At 35.1% G+C, this 22,474-nt stretch overlaps 1 pseudogene; it reads right to left on the reverse strand.

Annotated features, from left to right (window-relative positions):
• Positions 1 to 19,248: 19,248 nt before the first annotated feature.
• Positions 19,249 to 20,065, reverse strand: LOC144230530 (large ribosomal subunit protein eL6 pseudogene; annotated as a pseudogene).
• Positions 20,066 to 22,474: the final 2,409 nt, after the last annotated feature.

The raw sequence follows: 22,474 nt of genomic DNA on the forward strand, positions 1-22,474 counted from the left end.
GGACAGATACCATATATTTGCACATATAGATGTGTCGGAGACCTGCTCCGGCCGGGGTCCAGAAGTCCCTGCAGGATGGACGGTGTCGGCGAGGGAGGGATGAGAAAGGCTCTAGAGTCTTTCTGGTCACCAGGCAGGCATCTCTGCTCTGACCGGGGCTCAACTTTATTTTATCATTAAGTGTTTAGGGGACGGCACAGAAGTGGCATTTGTCTTAGACAATGATTTCTGATAACAAACTTCTTTGATATGTAAGAATTTCCCAGAACATAGATTTGTAGAAGACTCATGCATAACCTTTATCAATAGTGATTGAGGTAGGGGATTTAGATGCTTATCCTATGGGGAAGGAAGACATATTTAGCATATCAGACAATGTTTTTTAGCAGAAAAGGGTGAGGTTACTTCTCTGTGAACAGGGGTCAAACAGGTCTTTCAAGAGACACCTCTGTTCCCATAATCACAAAAGAAGAAGTTCCTCAATAGGTTCCTCCACAGGGAGCAATCAGCATATTCAAGGCCAGAATAAGTCACTCCAAATACTTGATAATAAATGCCTTGGAGTGTGGGGGGCTAGTGCTCCAAGCAGAAACAATTGGGTGGGGGTGGATATCTGCCCTTAAGTCTAAATTAGGCTCTTTGTCTCAAGGCTAGACTCAAGCCCCCTTTATTATGTAAGTCTTGGATCTGCAAGGCCCTTAGAAAGAGCCTTTTAACAATCATCCACAATGTTTTCCTCTGAAATCTCTTTGGAAAAGGCAGGGACATGCTTTTCCTTATGAGCAATCTGTGTGGGGAATATCAGTCTGAACTGGAATATTGTGAGGCCTGGTCAATACCAGCAGCCTCATTTCCAACATGAGCCAGTAGTAGTAGAAGGAGATACCAGTTTTTGTTTCTCATGGCAGGAGCTGTGCAAACGCTATCATTTCCTCGCTGTGACTGTCATTCAGCAAGACATTGCAGCTCCCAGCAATAGGTAGATTAGGAGGAAATTAATAGGACCATGGGGGAAAAAAGGGGAAAAATAGTTGGGGAGAGGGAGGGAGGCAAACCATGAGAGACTCTTGAATGCTGAGAACTGAGGGCTGATGGGAGTGGGGGAGAGGGGAAGGGAGGTGATGGGCATGGGGGGGGGATTGCTGGGATGAGCACTGGGTGTTATATGTAAACCAACTTGACAAGAAACTATTTAAGAAAAAAAAATCCAATAACTTCATTTCAATTCTTGAAAGAAAATGTGTTCCTGTTTATATTAAAAAATATTGTTTGGGGCTAAGGAGAAGGCATTCCATTTCAACATGTAACAATTTTCTCTTTCAAGTTTACTTATTTTGAGAGAGGAAGAGAGAGAGAGGGGTTGAGAGCAAGGTAGGGCAGAGAGAGAATCCCAAGCAGGCTGCCCACTGTCAGTGCAGAGCCTGATGCGGGGCTGGAGCACACAAACCGTGAAATCAGGATACGAGCCAAAATCAAGACCCAGACACTTAACTGACTGAGCCACTCAGGTGACCCACATGTCACAATTTTCTTATCCAAGTATGTTTCCAAATATAAAATGAGCATCTTCTAATCAACTAATAAACTTAAAACGTTATTTAATAAATATTGATGTACATTTCTTATGGTATTTTAAAATATGCATATATCAATTGGATGAAAATCTACCTTTGTAAGGCATCAGAATTGGCAAAGAGGAAGTCAAACTTTCACTCTTCGGANGAAAATCTACCTTTGTATAGGATATCATTACCTATTCATGAATTTAATCACAGTTCTTTCCTGACATATTGTACCAGAGATAATATGCATGTTCTTTCCCTTCAGTTTTCAGTGTTTTATTCAAGGTGACTGAGTTAGACTCAATTTTCCCAGCTCTTAACTCTGTCCCTGGAGAATCTACTTCCCCTGGAGTTGCTTTCGTGTCACTGTAATACAGAGGGTTCAATGACTCACGTAAAAATACTACTAGTTTTCATTTGTTGTGTGCCTACTCTTCTGGAGCTCAGTTAAAACTTGAAAAATCACTCTAACAATGCTACAGTGCACTTAATTACTGTCTTGCTGGTATAGTTATACACACACAGACACACACACACACAGACACACACAAACACACACAGGAGTTAATCATAGTTTCATTGTTTATGAAAACGTTCATTAGGAAAGGGTATTTAATGGTAATCTGCTAGCATTTTTAAATGGCATAGTGGTAATCAGCACCCAAAGGACTCTGCGTGCCTAAGGTTAGCTGAAAACCACAGCAGCCTAATTAGCATCCCAAATCACCACCCAGCCATCTGTTTTCTCTAGTCAAAGCAGAAGAAAATGTAAAAGTCTAGGAAATAAGGGCTTTGAGTGAAAAGTCCAGTTTTTTTTTTCATTTTTCCTCATAGTATTTGTATAGTCTTTGTATAGCACTATAGTATGCTCCTACTGATGAAAAGTTTTCTTTTCTGATATTCTTCTATTTTTGACAAGCATATGTAAGGAAAGGTGTTAGAGATAGCAGAGTCAGGAAATCATAATGCACACACATTACTTCAGTCTATTTTTAAAGATCAAAAATAGGATGCAAAGTAGGTGGACAAACAGAATTTCACTCCCTAGGGCCACCATCTGACACCTTGTGGTGACATAAACTCATTATAAAAATGACACATTTTTCAAACAGGTGACATAGTTTGTTGCAAGATTTGAAAATTACACAGCTCTTATCTTACCAGGAATGACTATATATATTTTTCACACACAGTTCAGTTTATATCAAAACAATCTGTTTTGATACAAAACAAGTGAATGGTGTTGCAATGTTGTGGCCTTTTGGGGAAAAAATCATTTTTAAACCCAGTATTACTCTTCTTTGTTCTGCGGGTTTACCCTGATATCAAAGGCAAACCTAAAACTTTATTATGTCTATGTTAGTGAAACACTGGAATTATAAGTAAGAGAGCAGTATACAAAATAGTTTATAATGACAAAAAGATAATAAAACTTAAACCCTTTTAATCTATATTTCTATCCTACTGAGGCAGCTACTTGGAACATCAAAACCATTTACAAACATTCTATGCTGCATCTCGAGAAAGTACTATGATTTTATCCAGAAAAGAAGGTAATTTCAATTCCAATTCTTTTCAGGTACACCAAGGTATTAATCAATTAATAAATGGTTAAAATTCTCTAGGTAATGTAAGATTCCATTTTCCAAGAAATTACATTCAAATGCCACTAGAAATCATGCTATTATATATTCATTGTTACGTAACTTAGAAGCACTCTTGTTCTTATGGATTATATAATAGTTATATAATGATGACGGATTAAAATGATAAGACTATGAAAGAATAAGACTATGATACCTATTATAAATTTTAATACTGAACTTATAAAATATTTTTTTTTAGATTACAGTTTACTCTCATTTTTTATTATTCTGGAGTAGTATTCCACAACAGACTTAGCATAATAATAAGCATTGAAATATACTTTCTCTTTCTGGCTCACTTGTTCATTCAACAATAGATTGTTAAGTACCTATTTATGTTAAGCAACATCTTACAGACTAGGAGTATACAATTAGTCAAACTTCTTAGTCCCATAGTGTATTAGCTAGTGTGTGTATGAGACATTCATCAAATAATGACATGATGGCAGGAAAAACAGAAAACGAAGCAAATAAATCTTTGTGGATATGTAATGGAATCCAACCTAGCCTGGTTAGAGGTTGAGATTATACACATGAGAAAGCAACCCTTGACATGAAGTCTGAAGGGTAAGAAGAAATTAATTAAGCAAAGAAAAATAGGGAAAGAGTGCCTGAGAGTATGAATCTCACAGGTAAATACTCTGTGTTATGAGAAGTATATGTTTAAGAAACTTAAAAAAGACCAGGGAAAGGAAAAGTAAATTATAGAACAGGAACCTTAAAAGATAGTCAGGGAAGTTCATGCTCTGCTTTGGTCTTGGTCCTAAAAATACTGGTAAGCCACCAAGTGGTTTTATGCCACAAAATAATATAGTTAGGTACGTGTTTTGAAGAGAACTCAATCGCTGTACTGTGGAGAGGAGATACAGTAATGGTAACGAACATGGTGTAGAGGCTATTGTGCTAGTCGGTAAAGAGATTATAATTATTTGGACTGAGTTGAGAGCAGTAGATAATGAGTGAAGTCGATGGAGTTAAGAAGTTATTTGTTAATAACTTAATAAGTTGCCACTTGCTTGGTGATTTTTTTTCAAGTATATAACCTTGTAGAAACTTTATTTATTTTCCTTTCTTCTCTGTTTTTAGTGTTTATGTATTCTGAGAGTGATGTGCGCACGTGAATGAGGAAGGGGCAGAGAAGAGAGGGAGAAAGAGACTCCTAAGCAGGCTTTGCACTGTCAGCACAGGGCCTTATGCAAGACTCCATCTCATGAACCATGAGATCATATCCTGAGTGGAAATCAAGAGTCAGACACTTAACCAAGTAAGACACTCAGATGCCCTGAGACTTTATTTCTTTATATGTAAAATCATGAACATTAATAATCATATAAATATGATGGCTTGATAGGCTTGATCACTGACATATGATAGATAATCTTATGGGTTTAGCTCACTTTCTTCCAAGCCCATGTGTTAGTGATTAGTGGCCTTCCCCATTGTGTGCAAATAAAGCGTGAAAATATGATTTATATCAATTAATGACAAGACTAGAGGTGGAGGTCATGAAAATCTTTGATTACCTGACAAGGAAGAAAGGGGGAACAGGTCTGACGCAACCATGCAAGTCCAAAATCTAGCAAATTAAATTCCATTTGTTCTTATTTTTTTTTTCTTTTTAAGAAAATCTTTTTTTTTTTTTTTTTTTTCCCATGAAAGCAATCTGTTTACTTAGCCATCTTGGGACTGTGTACATTGCACAGTCAGAAAAGAACATTTCCCCTCAATTCAATATACCCTTCTTTATATCAAGTAAGTCTTCACTTATCTATTTAATTAGATTACAATACTTCAAAAGATCACAATGCTTTCAGTGTCCATTAAGATGCTTTTGATTAAAATCCTTTGATTTTATGGCTCTAGAATAATATTTTTTGGTTCCATGCTCTGCCCTCCAGGCCCATGGGGGAAGATGCAACATCTCTCCATGCTTTCTGGCATGGCTCTGTGACTTCACTTGGCATCAAGGGCTCTGCCCTCCCAAACTGAGACTGAGAAAACTTGTTCCCAGGGCCTATGTGGGAGTGATGATCTCTGAATCACCTTCAGGGTCATTCATCCCTTGTTTTGTTAGCAATCTGCCTTAATTCTGTCCCATTTTCTTGTTTCTTTCATTCCCAGTGAGCAGTGTTTCTACTGGTATAATTCCAATTCTATTCCCAGCTTCTACTGACACAACTGATTTATCTTCAAGTTTATACTCATACTAATTTCCTCATCAAATGATTGTTCAACCACATCCTTAGTGTCCTCTTCAGAATAAGCCTTCTCAGTTTTTGCAACACAGAAAGGCTGAATGTCCAGATCTTCAAGTTCTGGGCGGTGGGGGTGGGGTGCTTAACAACTCCGTCAATTTATCCCTCCCCTCACATATTTTACTATAAGATGTATGGAATTGTTCCTTCAACACTTTGCTTAGAAATATTCTCAGCTAAATATCCAATTTCATTGCTTGTAAGTTTTACCTTTCACACAACAGTAAAATACAACTCAGCCCATTGTGTTGCCATTTTATATCAAGGATCACCTTTCTTGAATTTTGCAATAGCCTATTTCTCATTTCCATCTGAGACTTCACCAGAATGGCTTTATTGCCCATGTTAATGATAATATTCTCTTCACGATGATGTATGTATTCTCTACAATGACAGAGGATTCCTCTATAGCTCTCTTCCTTTCTTCCTCAACAGAATTGCCTTTTGTGGGGAATAAGCTTAGTAATTCCCTGAGCCTGCACTGATGGGTTAACAAGGCACAAAGAATTACAAAACCATAGGATGCTCACATCCAAGTATGGGTAAACAAGATTAGCTAAATAGGTATAGAGAGGGTGGGGCAGAGGCCCTAGTATAGAGACAGCAGGGCAAAGGCCCCAGTATAGAACAAAGGTACATGAAATTAACAAGATTAGGTATTTAGGGTAGAAGTGCCCCCNACTATAGCAGTAAGCCACTTTCACAGGAAGGACCATATTAGGTAAACAAATAAATAGGGCTAGACAGGGCTGCAGCATGAAGTTGCCAGGAGCATAGATAATTAACAAAAGAAAGGTGTCTTGTTGACCCTGAGGGAGCTTGCTATTTCTTGTCCCCTAGACCAAGTTAGGTAAACAAAGGTGGTGCCTCATGTCTGCTATTAACAACCTTCCGCCTGGCCAACCAGCACCAGGATTTTCTTTTGTATTAACCCAAACCCTTAATCCCACATATTTTCAAGACTCCCTTTCCCTCATATTCATGAGTTAATGTTCACAGTTTCATTGTCTCTTTGAGCACATCCATCACTATGTTTAGAAACCTTCTGATCCTAATAAAAACAGAGCAAAGACCCTTAATCAGGGCTCTTATCTTTTCCCAGACATTAGCCATCTCACATTTTAATCTTGCATTCACTTTCATGCTGAATAAGAAAGAATTTTAGACCCAGAGTCTGTGACAGTCTTCATTATTTATATTTCTATTAACTATCCCTTAAAGGCAATCTAGGCTTCTGTCAGCACCTACTTCTAAACTCTTCTGTTCACTACTCAGGGCAAAGCCACTTCCACTCTTTTGAAGTACGTATTACAGGAATATTCCATTTTACACTACCAAAATCTGTATTAGGCTGCTTAGGCTGCCAAACAACAAATCATAATTAGGTGACTTCAAAAACAGAAATTGTTTTTTTCACAACTCTAGAAGATGGAAGTCTAAGATCAAAGATGCTGGCTAACTTGTTTTCCTGGGAGAGCTATCTTCCAGACTTGTAGATGGCTACATTCTCCTTGTGCACTCCCATGACTTTTCCTTGTGTCATACACAAGGAATCAGAGAGAGTGTGTATAGCTCTATGGTATCTCTTCTTATAAAAACACTAATCTTACCAGATTAGAGACCCACATTTATGCTTCCATTTAACCTTAATTACTGCTTTAGAGTCTCCATTCCAAATACAGCCACACTGCACACTGGGTTTTAGAACTTCAACATAAATTTTGGGAGGGATCCAAACATTCAGCAACTGGGTTGCTTCTACCTTTTGACTATTGTGATATTGTTGTTGACCATGGGGTATAAATATGTGGTTCAGTCCCTGATTTCATTTCTTTTGGGTATGTGTAAAATTGCTGGATCGTATGGCAATGTTCATTAATTTTTTCAACAAATATTTAAGTATTTACTATTCTACAGGCATTGTGATGTGTACCAAGAACAAGTAACTGCTGTTAAAAATTGATCTCAGATTCCTCGAAGCTTGTAAGGTCAAGACTATCCCCTAAGGCAAGAATACCATGTATTTCAATTTCTCCAGTAGAAACAGCCAAAGTTAAAGTAACAAGACATTTTAATCTTAATAGTGTCCTTCTTTGGATCATGGGCTTCATGGTCACATTATCTAAAGGCAATTTCTAAACTTCAGGTCCTTAAAATGATTTCACCTGATATATTTGCTCATAACTCTTTACTCAAGTAAATGTTCAATCACCAGAGTGGTATTCCATTCTTTAAAATAGCTTTTGTAAGGTTTAATTTATTTATTTGAGAGAGAGAGCTTGCTCGTGCACAAGTGTAGGAGGGGCAGAGAGAGAGGGCACAGAGGATCCAAAGCAGGCTCTGTGCTGACAGCAAAGATCGTGATGCAGGGCTCGAACTCTCCAACTGTGAGAGTGTAACCTGCGCCAAAGTTGGAGGCCTAACCTACTGAGCCCCCCAGGAATCCCTTAGCTATTCTATTTTTATCATCTTTAGAATTTCAGGGATTTTTCCTATTAATTAAATATCATTGATGCTAAAGCTTAAAGTGAACAGAAAGTTATGAACTGCAAATCTAAGGAAGCAGAGAAAGTCAAAAGTAAGAAAAGGGACAATGATGCCCATGTGGTTAAGAAGACTGTAGCTTTAGCATTTCCCCTTATATCACTTCCTTTATCTTTTGTTTTATTTCACTATGATAGGTCTTAAGAGGAAAGAATTAAAAGCATGATTTTGGAAACATAAGCTCATCTGTCACACTATCACTTACGAAAAAGAAACATGAACTTCACTTTAATCCTACAACAAAATAACTGCAAATGAAGAAAGAAATTTAAAAAACAGACCAAAAATTGAAAAAAGTAAAATCAATTATATAATTTTGATGGGGGAATACCCCTTTAAACCTAGAATCAGTTGAAGTAATATTGCTAAAGAATGAATATATATGCCAGCATAAAATTAGTTAAGAAGGAACAAAATAATATTCATTCATGATACCACCACTTATTGAAATCTAATGTAAAAAAAACAAAAAAGAAAAAAGTCATAGTCTGTCTCATAGCATAAACTAGAGGGTAACAGACGTGGACACAGCCATGTCTGATATGGGTTAAGAGAGAGAAACAGAGTTATATAACTTTGTATCTCCATCTATATTTTAGAAATATTTCTCATTGTAGCTTGAAAGCAATGTAGCGTTAAAATCATGTTTCACATACAATTTTTATTTTTTAAGAAATATTTTTAACATTTTTTTAAACATTTATTTATTTTTGGAGACAGAGCATGAGCAGAGGAGGGCTGAGAAGGAAGGAGACACAGAATCTAAAGCTGTCAGTAGACAGCCCGACATAGGGATCAAACTTATGAACTGTGAGATCATGACCTAAGCTGAGGTTGGAGGCCTAACCGACTGAGCCACCCAGGCACTCCTAACACACAAATTTTGTAGCTCATATTCAAACTGCTACTTTTCAAACAAAAAGGATATTTCCAATTCTTTAAAATACATAAAATCTTCCTGCCCACCATTTATGGGATAGCTTCTTGGTTCATCCCTTTACATATAAAGTCTTAGATTTCTACTACTAAGTATCTCTTTATTATAAGATTCCTCTTGCTACTTGAGTAGTTCAATAAAATGTCTTCTTTCATTTTACTATTTCTGTTTATCTTTTTTAATGGAAGCCATCTCAACATTTGATTTGTATTTTATCCTTTTTTTAAGTATTCTTAAAAATTCTATAGAAATAACAAAAGATTGATGCACTTATTAAGGTGAGCCTCAAGTTAGACTCTTTTTATTATTAAACTACATTCTTGGTCTTTTATAATATACTAATAAATGGTGACGGTGATTTTGTTGTTGCTATTAATGCTTTTTGTTTCCATTTTGCTTTGTTATTGGAGGCTATAATATAATGAAGACACCTTTGTCAGCACATTAAAGAGACCGCATTTGAATTTTCACTTTATAATTTTCCCTATTTATTTATAAATTTGATTGCTTTTTTCTTATACTAAGACCAATAAAATGATATGGATAACTATATAGTTATATTATCTCCTCAAAGAAATGATGCTATAAATTGAAATAAGTGATATTATTATTTACCATTATGTGCCCTATTTTTATAAATTCAATCCATATCTTTGCTTTCCATGATGTGCTCTCTATGGTTTATCTTGCTATTTCTCCAACTATGTCTATAGTTGGCATAATATTATAAAATGTTTGTGTATATTGCATATCATCCTTGAGGGAAAATTTTTTGGCAATGTTCTTTTCCAAACAATTCCGTCTCATGTAATCTGTTTCATATTATAATGCCCTAGACATATTAACCTGTATTTGTGCAAGTTAATCTAATTTGTTCATTTTGTCAATATTTTTAGATTCCCGGCATCCTCAGCAAGAACTCCCAATGAAATAGTATTGGCAGCATTTCTAAACTGGTAATAAAAATTCAGAAAATTAATAATCATCAAACTAAAAGACTTAATCTAGGATAGTTTCAAATAGACTATAGATGCATCTATTAATCTATTTAACTTGTCTGCTTTAATACTTTTATTCCCAAATAACTTGATATATTCAGAACAATATTAAATATTTATAAATGTTAAGAAACTTCTCCCCTTTGGGTTAGCTATTAAATCTATTTTATCTTGAAATGTTTTTTTCATATAAAGAACATATATGCTTTAGACATAAAAATATACAATGGGATAAAGAAAGGCTCTTTATTTTATTTATTTTATTTTTTTATAGTTTATTGTCAAGTTGGTTTTCATATAACACCCAGTGCTCATCCCTACAAGTAGAAAAGCTCTTTATTAAGTGGTGTGAGAAAAACTCAACAGCAACAAACAATAGGATATAACTGTATCACTTTCTTACACATATATAAAATGTAAACAAAATAGATTTAAGATCTAAATGTGACACCTGAAACCATAAAGCTCAAAAAGAAAAAAGAAAATAGGCAATGATACAATAATATTTGGATGTTAACCTTAACAACATTTTCCTGGATATGTACCCTTGAGCAAGGGAAATAAAAGCAAATATAAACTATTGGGACTACATCAAAATGAAAAGCTTTTGGACAGAGAAGGAAACCACTAACAAAATGAAAAGGTAATCTACTGAATGGGAAAAGATATTTGTAAATGATATATCTGATAAAATTAGTATCCAAAATATTTAAAGAACTTAACACACACGCACACAGACACACACACACACACACACACACACACACAGAGAGAGAGAGAGAAAGAGAGAGAACTAAAAATTAGGCAGAGGACCTGAATAAACATTTTTCTAAAGAAGATATCCAATGGCAACAAACACATGAAAAGGTGCTCAAAATCACTAATCATTAGGGAAATGCAAATCAAAACTACAGTGAGGTATCACCTCACATCTTCAGAATGGCTAATATCAAAAAGACAGGAAATAACAAGTGTTGGTGAGAAGAAAAGGGAGCCTTTTGCATTATTAGTGGGAATGTAAATTGACAAAGCTTATGGAAAACAGTATAGGCAGTTCCTAAAAAAAATAAAAACAGAAATACCATATGACCCAGTAATTCCACTCGTAGTGGAATTACATTTACCCTAAGAAAATGAAAACATAAATTCAAAGACATATATGTACCTATGTTCATTGCAGCATTATTTGTAATAACCAAGATAGTGAAGTAACCTAAATGTCCATTGATAGATGAATAGATAACAAAGAACTAATGGAATATTACTCAGCCATAAAAAGGAGATTTTGCCATGTTCAATGACATGAATGAATCTAGAATGTATCATGCGAGTTAAATAAGTTAGACAGAGAAAGAGAAAAACCATATGCATTTATTTATATTGCTAATCTAAAAAAACAAAGCAAATGAAAAAAAATAAACAAAAAACCCAGAAACACTCGTAAATACTAAGAACAAACCAGTGGTTGCAGGTGTAGGTGGATGATGAGAGAAATACATGAAGGGGATTAAGAGGCACAAACTTCTAGTTAATAAATAAGTCACAGGGATGAAAAGTACAGCAAAGGAAATAATGTCAATAATATTGTCATAACATTGTATGTTGACTACTCACTGTGGTAAGCATTATGTAATATATAGAATTGTAAATCATTATATTGTATACCCGAAGCTACATTACATTGTATGTCAGCTATACTTAAACAACAACAAAAAAAAGAATTTTAAAGAGAAAAAAACATATTTATATATTATACAAAGATTTTTTAATTGCTATTTGTAAATGATAAGATTATTTTTAAGTTGAAAATAACACAAAACCACTCCCCTAAAACTTCTTCAGGAAAAAAACGAAATTTTATTAGAAGAAATAGGGATAGCTCAAAAAAAAATCCAAGAAAAATATGTAAACAGCAAGATTGCAAAAATTAAGGCAGTAGCCATAGCATTTAGCAACAGACTAATGAATGAAGATGTCAACATTCTTTTTTTAAATTTTGTTAATGTTTTTTATTTATTTCTGAGAGAGAGAGACAGTGTGAGCAGGGGAGGGTCAGAGGGAGAGGGAAGTACAGACTCTGAAACAGGCTCCAGGCTCTGAGCTAGCTGTCAGCACAGAGCCCGACGCAGGGCTTGAACCCATGAACTGTGAGATCGTGACCTGAGCCGAAGTTGGATGCTTAACCAACTGAGCCACCCAGGCTCCCCAGATGTCATCATTTTTAACTCTGAAATTTTACCATTAATGTGACTCATGTCCTACCTCCACTGCTCTGCTTCTCACTGTGAATTCTCAATAAAGAAATTGTTTAGCCCAGTCTGATTACATCCCATTATCTAATCAAGCAGGGTCAAGAGGGAAGTGTCGTTTGAAAGACAAATACATAACCGACAGAGCTCTGCTCATTTGAATGAGTATGTAGGGTTCTCATAAAAGAGGTGCTGGCAACACCATCCCATCAGGCACCAATATATCTATCCCATGATAAATGCACACATTGCACGGTTGAATAATCTCATATTTTTTTTTCAGCAAATATGACTTGAAAGCTTTCTATGGGCCAACTCCTATGGAGAGAGCAGTGAGCAAGATCTGATCATCTTTAAATTCTTTTGGAATTAACAGACCATAAATGAATTTGCAGATAATTAAATGGGATACTTACCTATTACAAGAAGTGCTATGAAAGGAATGAGATCTAGAGAAACTCGGTTGATGACTTCGGTTTCCTTTAGACAGGTTGTCAGAAAAGAAGCTTCTCTCAGAAATTGACATCTATTCTGAGACATGAAAGATCAGAGGAAGCTAGCCATGGGAGAGAGAAGGTTTTTCAGGCAACGGCAATACCAAGTGAAAAGCCTTGGAGGAGAAAAAGTGCATTGTGATTTTGCACAGAAAGGAGCAGAAGCTACAGCAGAATGTATGCAGAAGACAGTAGTAATAAAAAGAGTTTGGGATGGTGAACAGAAGAAGATTGTGCAAGACTTGTATATTTATATCAAAATTTTAGCCATAAATCTAATAAACTAGGCATTAAAGGAAGAGTTTGAAGCACATTGAGGTGGGGAAGAAGGCTAGTTTTCCAATAGTTCTTCCTTTCTAAAGTACAGAGAATGGATCGGTGTCACAAAAGGACGGGAAAAAGAGATATATGTTTATTGCCATAATCTGGATAAGAAGTAATAGTAGCTTTACCTGAGAAGTAACCCTTAAGATTAAAAAACAAAAACAAAAACAAAAAACACCAAAGACGTGAAATTTATTTTGGAAGAGAAATTGACATTTGATTAGAATTGGAAAATGGAAGGAAGGGGCAAATCAAGTCTGACCCAGATTATGTGTTAGTGGTATGCTTTGCTGAGATGAGGAAGACTTGGCAGTAGCTAAATGACTGTGATGTTTTTGTTGTCCACCCAGATCAAACAATCAGTCATGACCCAGGGGTTATATTTTCCTTTGGAAATGCTTCTACCCAGAGTTTAAAGGAGGGAACTGAGCTACCCAGGCACTCTGTTTAATTACATTTTAATTCAGAAGCATGTAGAAAGTCAAAAAGATGAGGCTGTATTGACTACCAGTCCTCAGATGACCTCTGCTGAATGTGCAAGTCCGCATCAAAATTTGTTGGTACTCCTGATGTGGCATTATTGTTCTCTCTTACACTACACTTTGACATATGAATATGCCAAGACTATGATAGCTTTGTGAAGTAAAACAATAGTTCTGTTGGTTGAACATGCTACTCTCATTTTGATACTTATTTATAAATTTTCATTTTATTTGGACTTAGAAATCTTACCTACAAGTAAATAAAGATTGGTGGGGTGCCTGGGTGGCTCAGCTGGTTAAGTGTCTGACTTCCTCTAAGGTCATGATCTCATGGTTCGTGAGTTTAAGCCCCACATCCAGCTCTGTGCTGACAGCCTGGAGCTTGCTTCTTTGGATCCTATGTCTCCTTCTCTCTCTCTGCCCCTCCTCTGGTCACACACACACACACACACACACACTCTCTCTCTCTCTCTCTCTCTCCCTCTGTCTCAAAAATAAATAAACATTTAAAAATTCTTTAAAAAAATATTAAAAAGATTGGGAAGGTTAAGCTCAAGGTCGTCTAGTGATTAGTAAATTTACATGCTAAATTCAATGCCTGGACCATAAAAATCAATGTGCATTTCACTACAACATACTTATCTTCTTTCTAAAATTCCACTCTAACCACAGGAAAAAAAAAAAGAAAAAAAGAAACAACTCCTAACAAGTCAGAACTATTCCATCCTGCTTAGGTGATTTGGCTTTAATATGTTCCGTACTTTACAGAACAAAGTACTATTGTGATATATTCAGATAATAATACAGAAATGAGTTTGGAAGTGTTGGAAAAAAGTTCTTGCTCTGAGAATTTCTGCTTAACAAACCTAAGACTATTACTTAAATGTCACATTCTTCGAAGGATACTTAGATATCTTTACAGCTGTAAAGTTGGAAATAATTATAGTTGTATAAATAAAAACTCTTCTCATGCTTCAGTTAATTTTAATAACTATAATTCATAATAAGTGCAATACAGCATGGGATTCAAATAACATAAATTCATGCCTTCTTGCCTAGGAACATTAAAAGGCCATGAGGCAGTGGGGGAAGCATTTATTAAAATTGAAGAGAAGATTGGATATATGAATTTGCTTATATGTATATGCATTACAATGCTTCACGTTAGAAGATATATCAACCGATACTATTTTCTTTATACATGTAAAAGAAAAGTGGAATGCTTGAACCATTGTTTTTATATTGGGAAGAAAAAAAGTGAATCCCAATTCAAGGTAACAATAACTGAGGTTAAGTTAAAGTTCAAGCTCTCAGCTCACTACCCCCCTAATTTTCTGAATCCTAATTTTCTTAACAATGAAATGATTTTACCTTATTTACATTATTGTATAATGTTGTATTAAAGATTGAATAGAATGTATGCCTTTGTGATTTGTTAGATAAAAACAATCATATAAATATAATTACTATCTACTGTGCTCCCTGAAATAACACATTCAAATTTAAAATATATATTTTTATCTTAAATATAGTCAAGGTGTATTTGAAAGCTAAAAAAGTCAACTTCAAAATGCAAAAACATGAAAGCAATTAATTCTATTTCAAATCTTGTGAGATCCAGCTTAATAGTAGTTAGAGGCAAATGCATACCTTCTGATGAAAATATTTCAACACCAGAAAAAGTGAAAATTGCTAAACTAAGAATTCAAATCAAAATTTAAAAATAAATAAAAATAAAGAAATAATAAAGAGAAAGCCATAAATTAAAGAAATACAACACAAAGGAAAAGGAAGGTAGAGTAATATGGAAAATTAAATTCACAGAGTAATGCTCTATTACATTGAGTAACTTTAAGTGTAGGAAATGGAGGAAGTCTTTTTTTTTTTAAGTATTATTTAAATGAACTGAAGTGGGGGAAATTCTAAGAGTCCAGAAAAAGAAATAAAGTATAATTAATTTACTAAGTTTACAGGTATTTACTGGACACCTAATATGTGCCAGGCACTACTCTAGCACTTGTTTACAACAGTTAAAAAAAAAAAAAAGATAAATATCTCTTAGAGTGTTTATTGCACTAGGAAAGATTGCTAAGCAAAATTAAAAAGTAAATAATTAGTACATTAAAATGTAATGAGTGTTCTGGAAAAAAAAAGTAACTCAATGAAGCATGATAATGTTTTCAGGGGAATGGAGATTATAATTTTTTTTTAATGTTTTATTTATTTCTAGGAGAGAGAGAGAGAGAGAGACAGCGTGAGCAGGGGAGGGTCAGAGAGAGAGGGAGTCACAGACTGAAGCAGGCTCCAGGCTCTGAGCTGGCAGTCAGCACAGAGCCCAACGCGGGGCTCGAACCCATGAACCGCGAGATCATGACCTAAGCGAAAGTCGGCCGCTTAACCGACTAAGCTACCCAGGTGGCCCTGGAGATTATAATTTTAAACAGAGCAAAGAGAAAGGCCTTATCTTTCTCAAGTCAGTCTCATTCGGAAAAATACAAAATTACTCTTAGGTTAATTTTTCCATCAAAATCCAGATGTAAATATCCAATTGCCTACTTGGCATTTCCACTTGGATTTTTACTTAATATCTCAAATTTAAAGTATCCAAATCTAGGGGTCAAGAAGGCGGAGAAGTAAGGAGCTCCGTACTTGCACTCGCGCCCATACATCACACAGAAAAGATCTGAAGCCATTGGAAACCTTACAAAACCTGAGAGATTGGGAGNTCCAAATCTATATAGAATGAACATCAAAATCTGCAGCACCTTGCCACTAAAACTGCTTGACCTTCTGTTTTCATCAGTAAATGTCAATCCCAGACTTTCGGTTATTTAGAACAATAAACAATAGGAAGATAAGTAAATAAAATCCTTCAGAAATCCTTGTTTCCCTCTTTTTCTAACAAAGAGCACCAAATCTGGCCAAAAAAAAAAATTCTCTCAAAAGCAAAGTCAGAAATATCAAAAGCACTTATGTGAGTATTTAATAGATCAACACATAAATATGTGTATGTGCATATGTGTATGAATACATGTACATAAATACTTATACCATTATTTACTGGATCAAAGAAATATCAATGTATTTACCACATAATATATCACTATTTTACTTTTAATTATTTATCTCTGTATATACGCCATAAAACGTACATGTGTGTTTATGTGATGTGTGTAACTAAACAGAGAAAACTTGAATTTGTTTTAATAGACATCTTTAGGGCACTACAGCTCCCTCTGAAAATCTACATTTTTTTTAAGCACATAATAGTGCTTATGAAAGTTGCAATGATGTACATATAGAGTCCATAAACGTGAGAGAATAAATTTCTATTGTATAAGAAAAAATATTGCAATAAATCACATATCAACATGTTTCAAAGAACTGATAAGAAAAATAGTACTAAAGAACATGTATTTCAAAATTTTAAATGAATATTTAGTTTATCGATGAGTAAAGTCAAAAATCATAAAGTCTAGTAGGAAAGACAATCACTGAATGATAATCACCATACTATAACAAGTGAAATTTGTGCAGTGTAGCTGAAATACAGGAAATGTATATTTTAAACACTTACTTTTTTTAAGTTTATTTATTTATTTTGAGAAAGAGAAAGATAGAGAGAGAGAGAGAGAGAGCAAAAGTGGGGAAGGAACAGAGAGAGAGGGAGAGAGAGAGAGAGAGAGATTCCTAAGCAGGCTCTGCACTGTCAGTGCCAAGCCCAATGTGGGGCTTGAACCCAAGAACCGTGAGATCATGACCTGAGCTAAAACCAAGGGTTGGCCACTTAACTGACTAAGTCACTCAGGTGTCCTTAAACATTTACATTTTTTTTCAAAAATTAAAAAAAAAAATTAATGTTTTTTAAATTTATTTCTGAAAGAGAGAGAGAGACAGTGTGAGCAGGGGAGGGGCAGAGAAAAGAGGGAGACACAGAATCTGAAGATGGCTCCAGGCTCTGAGCTGTCAGCACAGAGCCTGACTCGGGGCTCGAAACCACAAACCGTGAGGTCATGATCTGAGCCAAAGTCAGACACTTAACCGACTGAGCCGCCCAGTAGCCCCTAAACATTTACATTTTTAAGAAGAATCAATAAACTTTAAATTAGCCATACCTTAAGTCATAAAAGTTAGCAGAAGAATAGCAGTATATATCTATAGATACAGTACTAAACAGTAATTAAAGACAGGACATACCTCATCAACTATAAAATATGGATTCAATAGAAAACAGAAACAAAAGTTGATTTTTGAAAAGCTATTAAATTTGAACAAAACAATAATGCTAGTATACAGGCAAGTCATAACCATAAAATAAATGTAAATATTCTCAGCAAAATATTAAAGTATATTCAGGCATTATTAAGGAATATAATTTCTTATTGTGCATTATTTCAAGTATACAAATTTATTTCAGGGTTAGGGACGTTTATTGTTCAAAATTAAAAAATTAACATCATTCAGTGTATTACTCAATTAAGAGAGAAACTCTTAATTGCCAAAGGTATCTTTGATCAAATTTAAAAGTCATTATAAACAACTCCTTATAAAACTTGTTGGAGGCCGGCTCAGGAATGTCCAGGGATCCCTGAAGGATGGACGGTGTCGGCGAGAGAGAGAGTGAGAGAGCCCCCAGATCCTTTCTGATCACCAGGCAGTCATCTCTATCCTGTCGGTTTTGGTGTCTTTATTTATAGGTCAAAGGTTAATATGGCATCAGAAAATGGAATTTTTACAATGGATAGCTCTTTGTGACATTTTTGGAAAATGTACAGAAACAGGTTTTACAGAAGAAGTATTCCTGCAGAACTTTCCCAATTATAGTGAGGTTAAGTAACTGAGAAAATAACAGGGTGTTCACATTTTAATAACATTAAGATTAAGTCATAGGTTTGTAGATACTCTTATCCATCCTCATCACAGCTGCCAGGGTAAGGGAAGGTGTTTGTGGAATGTAGGCCTTAGGGAAGGGGCTGCTATACACCATCAGTTAGCAAAGGTGTATGTACTAACTTATCTTCTGCCCTTATCTGTTCCTTCTCTCTAAGTGAGGCTCTTTGTCCCCAGGCAAGACTTGATTTTCCAGTTATATTCTTTATGGCACCGGAGAGCCAACCATACCTTTAAAGAGTTTAGCTCATTTCCAATACATAGAATAGCCTCTTCGAGGGTGTTTACCTTTGTGTCTAGTTTTATGATTTCTTGAATAGCTGGGGCATGAGAGACATTTTTGGTTAGATGATTTATATGTTGATCTGTATGAATATCTTGGACTAACGCAATGGTAGAAACAGAATTGTACATTTAAGGTCAATCTTTTATAAGTGAGGGTCATTAGCCTATTCATAGCTCAAGGGAAAGTATGGAGGGAAATAGGACCTTCTGGAGACACGATGTCTGTTCCCATAATCAAAAGAAGAAGTTCCCACAATAAGTTCCTTCACAAGGTGCAATCATCATACCAGGGCTGGAATAAGGGGACAAGTCACTCCTGATATTGATCAACAAGGTACCTTAGGGGTCAGTGCTCAAGCAGAAATAATTGAGTGGGGGTGGATATTGGTCATCATCTGATTGGCAAGAGACCGTGCAAACTTGCCTTAACCTCACCAGGAGTGTTCTCAACTAGTGGGCTCAGAATGGCTCCCAACAAAAACTCTTACCAAATTATAATAAAGTGGTACCCCCTAACTTCATAAAAGGCATCTACAAAGCCTCCTGCAAACATCGTCCATTTCTTCTTTTCAAATGGATCAGTTATTTAATCAGATTCTTTGTAAAAATTTGGAACACCAATTTGTGAGGATAAACTCCATTTGTGAGAGAAAACAAAGTGGAGGTGGCCCTGAAGCTAACAAACACCCTTGAATATTGGCTGAATTTGAGAGTCTACAGCTTTCTGGTCAATCTCATATTTCTCCTTCTCTGTGTTGAAGATCTCATGTTCCTGGTGTCTGGATTTACACAGTTTCTCCTTCTTTAAGTAAGCATCAATGAGATGTTTTGGGATTTTCACTCTGAGGATATCATTTTCAATGGAGGCCAATTATGATTGGCTTGAGGTCCAATCATAAGTAGCAAGCCACTGGTCAATTGCTTAAGGAAAACCACCCTCTTGCCTTCATGTGCCCAGTGAGGATGATCAAAATGGTTCTGGAAGTGACACTAGTTCACGGTTTTCTCACAGGCTGCCTGAAAGGTTTTTTTCCCCTGGCTCAACAGCTTTCAAGGCAAGTCTTCAGTAGGATAATACCTAGGCATTTTACAAACTTTAACCACTCCAGTCCCCACCAACTGGTTTTGTTTTGGGGCAGTACTAAGAACCTTCTTTTTCTTCTCAACCTTGCATTTAGCTGCTGAATATTTCCTCTTATACATAGGCTTTCTGGAATACATAGCTGACCAGAAATATCTACCAATTCCTCTGACTAGGACAGGATTTCAGCTGTAGTGGGGCTTACCCATTGGCATTTTAACCTTGAGGTTACCTTATTAACCTTGCCATAGCATCAGCCTTTTTGGCTTCAGGGTACTTCTCCTCAGTATCTTGCTTCTCAGATTTTTCCACCACCATCTTGCAGGATGGGAAAGAGCAAATATCATTCATTTTGAACACTAAACATCTTCACTTAAGATGAGGAATGTGACAAGGATACCCCCAAACAAGTGATTCTATTTAACACTAAAGTGAAAGAGTTAGTCAACCCAAGTAAGCAAGAAATATAAATAAACTATTTTAAGAATTGAAAATTGGATATTTGCTTCAAGCTATGTTGAAGTAACACAAAAACATTAGCCCATCCATCTTAGAAACTAGAAAGCAAACAAAATATTTGAAACAATAGTTTTCAAGCATTAAACAAGACAGTGAAAGATAGTGGTCCTTTAGAAAAGGAAACAAAATAAAGGGAGCTCTAGGGTTGCTCAAGATCACATTCTGAAAAGAATTTCAGGGATAAAGAACTTAAAAAAGTTAAAATTTGGTGTTCAGTTTTCAAAATTATGAATAGGAAAATGTCAGTCATCACAGTTGCTATTCTATATTGAAATGTAGACCCTAGTGGATACTATTTTGTAGACTAAGATTTGGAAAGAGGAAACAAAATGAAAATAAATAAATAAATAAATAAATAAATGAAAAACTTAAAAACATAAAATAGAACTGAATAAGAGAAAACTATAGCATACAATACTATTCCTTAAAACCAGCCATGACTTATTAGTAATAACTAAAGGATAAACATGTCTCATTAATCATATGTACCTAGAATAACTATAATAATACATATGTAAGGCTCTGTATGAAAATTAAACTTTATTAAAGGAACTAAAAGTCCAATAAATAAAAAGATGCAGTATTAGTTGATATAGAGACCTAATGTAAAGAGCCAATTACTTCTCAATCCATTCTCAGTAAATCAATGCCAATAAAAACATCAAGATGATGCTCAAATTTATAAGAAACATTCTTTACAAGGAAAATATCTTAGAATCAAAATATTCTTTCAGGAAAAAAGAAAGAAGGAAAATCAATATTTAATATCCATAATAATTACGATAGTGTGGTGTTTGCAATGGAATAGAAAAATAAATGTAGCTAGAAGAAATAGCATTAGCATTTTCAAATCAGACCAATGCACATATGGAATTTGACATGTAATAAAATGAGCACTCAAATCAATGGGGAGGGGTGTAAGAATTTTTTTTCAAACTATTCTTGGACAACTGGCCATCTAGTTGGAAGAAAAACAAAATACACATAGAGGATCCTTGCATCTCAGTATTGATACACACACACTCAATTACATATTTAATATATAAATGCATATATTCTGGTTAAAGATTAAATGTAAAAACCAAACACAAATTTAGAAGAAAATATCTTTTTGCTAGTGGGAAAAGAAAAAATATTTTAAAATCATAGAAATTCGGAAAATTTTAAAAACTGGATACATTTGATAGGAATTCAAAATATATAAGTTTTTATAGGGCTAAGAAAACCATAAACAAAGTATAAAAAAGATGTGTATGTATCATCAAGTATATGTATATATGTAGAGTGGATTAGCATTTGAATTGAAGATAGAAAAACATAACAGAAAAAAATAAATAATTGAAAACATATGAACAGATCATTTACAGAGTAGGAAACCTGACTGGCAATAAACAGAAGAGCATTTGCTCAACCACGTTACTATTGAGGAAATCCATGTTAAAACACTGCCATATCATTCCAAATCTACCAGATTGCCAGTAATCAAAAGTTTCATGAATATCAAGTGTCTGGGCAATGCTGTGTGAGATCTAAAATTGGAAAGCAACTTGGCAATATCTGGAATAGCTGATGGTGCACATGTCACATGAACCAGTCATTCCACTTCTAAATATATGTTTTAGTAAAAAGCTTGAATATGCATCTAATGAGACATTCAAAGGAATGTTCACTGAACCACTATTTACAGTGGTGTGGTACTTTAAATGTTACCACTAGGCAAACAGATAAAGAAAATGTGGTATGTAGCATATTTCAATTTAACAATTAAGATGAATGAATATGGTCTGCATGTATTAACGTGTATTTATATAAAAATTTTGAATGAAAGGAGATCATTTCAGAAGGAGATGTGCAATATATGAGAGAACTGATGAATATTTCAAAGTGTATTGTTTGTAGATATGTAATAGCTAAATATTAAAGCCTGTGTGGAAATATTGCACATAATCTTGGTGAAGTCGTTATCTCTGAGGCGGAACAGAGGGAAAGGGAATCAGAGCTGCCAAGGGGCTTCAAGCTTTATTGTTAACTGTTTCTTTAAAGCAAAAGATCTGAAGTAATCCTGGAAAACTTGTGAAGTTTAAATGCATTATTGGTACATTTAAGATATGTCAAATTTGGGGCGCCTGGGTGACTTAGTCGGTTAAGCGACCGACTTTCGCTTAGGTCATGATCTCGCGGTTCGTGGGTTCGAGCCCCGCGTCGGGC

This window comes from Crocuta crocuta, unplaced genomic scaffold (genome assembly GCF_008692635.1).
Source record: "Crocuta crocuta isolate KB4526 unplaced genomic scaffold, BGI_CrCroc_1.0 scaffold560, whole genome shotgun sequence".
Lineage (NCBI taxonomy): Eukaryota > Metazoa > Chordata > Mammalia > Carnivora > Hyaenidae > Crocuta > Crocuta crocuta.